Source organism: Grammomys surdaster, unplaced genomic scaffold, assembly GCF_004785775.1.
Source record: "Grammomys surdaster isolate TR1022 unplaced genomic scaffold, NIH_TR_1.0 141, whole genome shotgun sequence".
In the NCBI taxonomy this organism is placed as follows: Eukaryota; Metazoa; Chordata; class Mammalia; order Rodentia; family Muridae; genus Grammomys; species Grammomys surdaster.
Window position 1 is genome coordinate 11,292,391 of NW_021604599.1, and position 7,131 is coordinate 11,299,521.

Here is a 7,131-nt window from a genome sequence, read left to right on the forward strand (position 1 = left end):
ATAGTTTATAATCCTTCCCTATATCCTAACAGAATCTCGAGGGTGTTGAAATGGGATAACAGACAGTTGTTCCAAGGACATATTCTATTAGCAGCAGCCCAGCTGGAAACTTGGACCTTGCTCTGGTTAACTTACTGCCTTCTTATTCCATCAAGCAGCCCTTTCAACTGACAGCATCATTAAAGATAGGCCTCATTTCTTCTAGGAAGGTGTGATGGCTACTCTTGGTTGTCAACTTGAACACTGAATTTAACTAAAATCCAGGGATCTGGGCACAGCTGTGAGGGATTTTTTTCTTAATTAAATGATTAGTTAATTTAATTACTTGATTTTCTTTATTAAATGAAAGACTTGATTTTAATCCAGATCTTTTGAGGTAGGATGATAGATCTTTAGTCTGGGCCACACAATCTTCTGGCAGCCTGAATAAAGGGCATGGAGGAAGGAACCTTGCTTTCTTAGCCTGTTTGCTCTCACTCTCACAAGTAAGTCTATTCCTTCAATGGCATTAGAGACTACTTCTTCAGAATTCTAGCATATACTGAAGATAAGATGAGACAGCCAACCTTGTGGACTGAACAACTTCTAAATTCTTGGATTCTTGAATATTCCATTAGTAGACAGCCAAGGTTAGAATAGCTGGACTACAGTCTACAAGCTATTCTAATAAATCATATACTTATTCATTCCATATATTTTGTTTCTCTAGAGAATCCTAAAAAATAGAGATTTTGGTGCTAGAACTGGATCTAGAGCAACAGAAGCATAAGGATGAATATTTTAAATATCTGGAAGAGGGTTTTCAATTCGCAAACATTTATGGTTATTAAAGCCTGTCCAACTGCCAGGCAGTGGTGGCACACGCCTTTAATCCCAGCACTTGGGAGGCAGAGGAAGGCTGACTTCTGAGTTCGAGGCCAGCCTGGTCTACAGAGTGAGTTCCAAGACAGCCAGGGTTACACAGAGAAATCCTGTCTCAAACAAAAAAGAAAAAAAAAGAAAAAAAAAACCAAAAAAACAAAAACAAAAAACAAAGCCTGTCCAACTGCTGCAACCTCTTTGGGAAGCTTAGAGACTACTGAAATCCTATGGTATGGAATATTTTACAAACTTAAGGAGACAAAAGATTTAGATGAACCTGATTTACTAATTGTGAGAGGCAATGGCTCTCTATATAAATCTTTTGACAATTCGTAGAAAAATAAAGAAAATGATGATACTGGCTAGTTGCTTAAAGCTTGTCTGGATAAATTGACAAAAGAAAAGAATGAGCATCATAATAGAACTAACCAACTTCAGAATGCAGGGAGAGACAACAATGAAATCAGTAATAAAATTGACCAGCTCCAGATGCACATACAGTCTAAAACTGTCTAAGTGTTCCCTGGAAGAAAGCTTATTTCCAGCACCCATAGAGCTCAAGTTTCAAAAAATCAAACCAAAACCCCCACTGTAGGATTGTCTGAATTACAGTCAAACCCCAAGTCCCAGCCTCAGAGAGTGTTGGCAATTAGAATAAGGGTATTGATTGGGAAAAATGGGATCCTGTAACTTGGGGTGGAGATGTGTGAGAGGACCCCATTGAAGCTGAGAACTTTGAGTCCTCACAAGAAAACCTAAGCAGTAGTTTTTCTACCCTCAGCAGAAGATGTACTCCCACCACTACCCCTTGACATATTGCCTTTTCAACCTTGGGTTGAGGAAATTAATCCTCCATTGTCTGCTAAACCAACAGTAACTTTTCCTGAAGGAAAAGGCAAGCAAGACCATACTGATGATGTTCCTCAGGGTACACCAATAGTTACCTCTATACCTATAACCAGGCTTAAGGCTAAGTAGCCCCTTATAGGGGAGATACAAAGTGTATAGTCCATGAGAAGGTATACTATGCCTTAAAAGACCTTAATGGGTTTGCTAATTAATTCAGGAAGATATCTGGGGAATGTATGGGCATGAGTTTTAAGAGTGTGGGATAATGGAGCAAGAAACATAAAACTCGATCAGATTGGATTCATTGATATGGGCCAACTAAGTGAAGATTCTAGGTTTAATATAGAAGCTGGAACAGTGGTTTTTTTTTTCTTAAACAAAGATATCAAAAATCTGAATGATTGGTTGAAGTAGTTGTCAAAATATGGCATACTGAGACAGAGTTGAAGATGTCTGGTATTCCTTGGCTTAGTGTTGATGAAGGGTTTTTTTCAACATAATATTTTTATTGATTATTTGGGAATTCCATATCATGTACCCAAATCACACTTACTTTTCAGTCCTCCTATGCCTGCTCCCAAACCTCTTTCCTACAAAAATGAAAAAAAAAAGAAAGAAAGAAAAAGAAAACAAAGAGCACGAGTCAATTTGTGTTGCTCATATACTCACTGGAGCATGGCCAACTCCTGGTGGCCAGCCCCTTAAAGATAGCTGAGCCTTTGTGTACCCGAACCCCTGCCAAAAGCTATCAATTGTAGAGAGCTACACTTTAGCATTTTTATCACAATTTTTCAGAGTTCTCTTTAAGTAACAGTCTAGACTGTTCCTTTTTTTGGTGGGGTTAGAGTTGTGGTTATGATGGAAGAGGTAGTGATGGAGGAGGTTATGATGAAGGAGGGATTTTCACAGAAGCCCTCTATGTCCCTCTTTCTCAACTATGAGCCTGCAGTTATTGATACCACTGTAAAAATAGCTTCCTTGCTCTTTATAGTCAGCAGGAAGAGGATGGAGTTTCACATTGTTTCTGGTAACAGAATGAACCTCTGACATCCACATGATCTCCTGTGTCTGCACATGCTTTGGACCTCAGCATGATCCCTAGTGGCAATACATACTATGGACATCAACACTGCCTTATGCCACAGCATGGGATACGGACACTGTCATAGCCCTTGGTGTCAGCACAGGCCAAAGACATCAAGATGGTCTCTGGTACAACGTGGGCCATGGATACCAATGGGAAACAGATATGATGATAGCTCTTGGCTGTAGCCCAGTCCATGGACATCAACATGGCTTCAGGTTTCAGTAGAAACATGAACCCAGACATGGCCTTTGGTAGCAGTACAGACCACAGGCATCCACATGGTCTCTGGTGGTAACACTAACCATGAACATTAACACAGTCCCCAGACTGCAGTAGGACCACAGATCCAGTTATGGCCTTCATTGGCAGCATAGACCATAGACATCAATATGACCCCAGGTGATAGCACAGGCCACTCATATCAATATGGCCCCCAGTGACAGCATAGCTCATGGACATCAACATGACTTCAGGCAAGTGGCATAGACCATAGACATACATGTGGCGTTCGGAGGTAACATATACCATGTTCATCAACATAGTTCCTAGCTACAGCAGAATCACAGACCCAAACGTTAGTATAGGTCTCTCACATCACAAGGCCTCCACCAGCAATTCAGACTACAGGTACTAATATGGCCTTCTATGGTAGAACAGACTATGGAAGTTCATCTCTCCTCCAGGGGTAGCTAGGGGCTCAGACATCCACATGGCCTCCAGTGGCTTCCATGGCCAAGACCGTAGATATCTACATGAATCTTAGACTTCAACATAGCCTGGGACAGTAAACTATGAATACCAATATGACTTCCAGGGGCAGCATGGACTATAGAGGTCTTTTGAGGAGGTCTAATCTAGCAAATACTGTTTTGTCTGTATCTGTCTATCCATGAGGACCACTGGAAGAAATTTGCTTTTAGTTGGCAAGGAGTTTTACCTCAAGGATATATTAACTCTCCATTCCTGTAGTTTATAACTTAGTTCAAAGGGATCTTGATCATCTGTATTTTCCACAAAGTAACACATTGGTTCACTATATTGATGACATTATGGTAAGCATGAGATAGCAACCACTTTGTACTTGTTAATAACACATATACACATCAGATAATGGGAAGTGAATCCAAACAAAATTTATGAGCCTTCTACCTCAGTGAAATTCTTAACAGTCCAGTGGTATGGAATAGATAGAGATATTACTTCTAAGATGAAGGACCTGGCCCTTCCACTACCAAGAAAGAACAATGCTTAGTGAGCTTATTTGCATTTTAGAAATAGCATATTCCTCACAGGCCTATATACCAAGTAACTTGGAAAGCTACTATCTTTGAATGGGGCCAGAAACAGGAAAAGGATCTTCAACAGGTCCAGGCTGCTATGCATGCTGCTCTACCATTTGGGCCATATAATCCAGCAGACCTCATGGTACTTGAGGTATCAATGGTAGATAGGGATGGCGTTTGGTGCCTTTGTCCCTTTACATAAAGCACAAAAGAGACCTTTAGGATTTTGGAGAAATTCCTCTACCAACATCTGCAGACAACTCTTCTCCCTTTGACAGCTTTTCATTTGCTATTGGGCCTTAATGGAAACTGAATGTTTGACAATGGCCACCAAGTTACCATGTGACCTTGGCTGCTGATCATGAGCTGGGTGTCATCTGATACACCAGCTCATAAGCAGGATATGCACAGCAATAATCTATTATCAAATGGAAGCAGTTTATATGTGATCAGGCCTGAGCAGGTCCTGAAGACAAAAGCAAGTTACATGAAAAAGTTGCCCAAATGTCTATAGCTTCTATTCTTGTTATGATGCTATCTGCTGCTAAGCATTTACCTAAAGACTCTTAGGGGTGTGCCCTATTAGTATGACTTCTGACTAGGGAAATTACATCATAGCCAGAGAAGTTTGACAGCTGAATCCACTGGTCTTACCATGTTACTTACAGTCCAGAAGCAGCTGTTCTGATAGAAAGGTGGAATGGCCCTTTGAAGACACAGTTGGAATGACAATTAGGTGGCAGCAGCCTAGAGGATTGGGGAAGGGGTCTCCTGAATACAGCATATACTTTGAATCAGTGTACAATATATGGTACAGATTTTCCTATAACTAGAATCCATGGGTCCAGGAACCAAAAGATGGAAACAGTGTACAGTATATGGTACAGTTTCTCCATAGCCAGGAGTCACAGGTCCAGGAATTAAGGAATGGAAAAGAGAATAATTTCACTCACTAATACCCCTACTAACCCACTAGGAAAATTTCTGATTTCTGTTCCTGAGACCTTACTTCTGATGAGCAAGAAGTTTTAGTTCGAGAAGGAGTTGGTGATATTCCTGCCAAGAGCCACAGCAAACATTCTATTGAATTGGAAGCTAAGACTTCTCTCTAGCCACATCGGACTTCTGATGTTCTTAAGCAGAAAGAAATATCAGTGTTAGGAAGGGTGATTGGTCCAGATTACCAGGGGGAATTGGACTCTTCTCCACAATGGAGGAAAGGAAAATTATGTCTCAAGTACAGGAGTTCCTTTAGGGTAGTGGTTCTCAGGCTGTGAATTGCAACCTTTTTGGCAAATATCTATGTTCAAAAATATTTACTATTCATAACAACAACAAAATTATAGTGAATATTATGAAATAGCAATGAAAATTTTTTTGGTTGGGGGTCACCATAACATGAGGAACTGTTTTAAAAGGTCACTGCATTAAGGAGGTTGAAAACCACTGTTCTAGGGTATATCTTGGTGCTACTATAGCTTTTGATTAAAGTCAATGAGAAGATACAACATTCTAATCAAGGCAGGATGGCAAAGGCACAGACCCTTCAGGAATGAAAGTATGGGTCACTTCTCCAGGGAAGATGCCAACAGTATTGAGGTGCTTGCTGAGGATGGAAGAAATACAGGAAGAATAGTAGGGAATGGTAGTTATAAAGCTCAGCTAAGGACATGTGACCAGTTGCAGAAAAAAAGGATTATGAATGATATGGGTGTTTCCATTGTATTTTGTTAAGAATGTGTTTGTACAGATATTGGTGTTTTCATTTCTCATTTTTTTATCATGTAATATAATATCAGTTAAGAGAATATCAGTGGTTATCATATTTAAGTTTGAGATACTGAAAGACTCTCACTCAAGGGACATTGGCACCCATTCTAAAATTTAATAGAATGTCTTCTCTTGCATGAAATAGTTATATCATGTTAGGCATAATTGTGAGCTTGTTATCATTTTTATTCTGAAATTAAATATGACTCAAAGAGATATGATTGTGTGTCAAGTTGGCAAGGAGTGGACTTGTGATAGCTATTCATGGTTGTCAACTTCACTACATCTGGAATTAACTAAAATTCACGTTGCTAGGCACAGTTTTTTAAATTAAATCATTTGAAGTAGTAAAACTCATTTTTAATCTGGATATTTTGAGATGAAAATATAGACCTTTAATCTAGGCCATACAATCTGCTGACAGCCTACATAAAGGACATGGAAGAAGGAAGTTTGCTCTCTTTGCTTATTTGCTCTCAATCTCATTGGTAAGTCTCTTTCTTCATTATTATTAGAGCCTAGTTCTTCAGGATTCTGACATTTACTGAAGATCAGCTGAGACATCCAGCCTTCTAGATTGAACAACTACTGGATTCTTGGACCTTCTATTGGTAGATAACAATTGGTGGACTAGGTGGGTCATAGTTTATAGGGCACTCTAACAAATTCTCCTCCCCCCGCCCCGTGTGTGTGTGTGTGTGTGTGTGTGTGTATGTGTGTGTGTGTATAGATAAAGACATGTATTCATGTGATCATTCTATAAGTTCTGTTCCTGTAGAGCAGAAGTTCTCAACCCGTGGGTAGGAGATCCTGGGGGAGTCAAATGATCCTTTTTCTTCCAGGGTCATATCAGTTACCCTGAATATCAGATATTTATATTATGATTCATAACAGTAGCAATTAGTTATGAACCACTGCCCTAGAGAATCCTGACAAATACAGAAAGCAGATACATTTATTTTTTAAAATGTCCACATTCAAAAGAATATTTTGAATGTCCCTTCCCTCAAATTCTTATAGTTAGTGTTTCAAACTCTAGAACTAAGATTGCCTTGATTCTGTCTTTGCAGACTCAATAGGCTAGTGGGAAATTCTATTAATAATATTGATTATGAGGAGCTGGGGTTATAGCTCAATTGATAGAGAGCTTGTTTACCATACACAAAACTCTGGGTTTATTCCCCAGTATCACATAAACTGATGATACATGCCTATAATCCCAGCATTCTGAAGGTAGAGGCAGAGGGATCATAATTTAAAGCTCACCATTGACCCTATAAT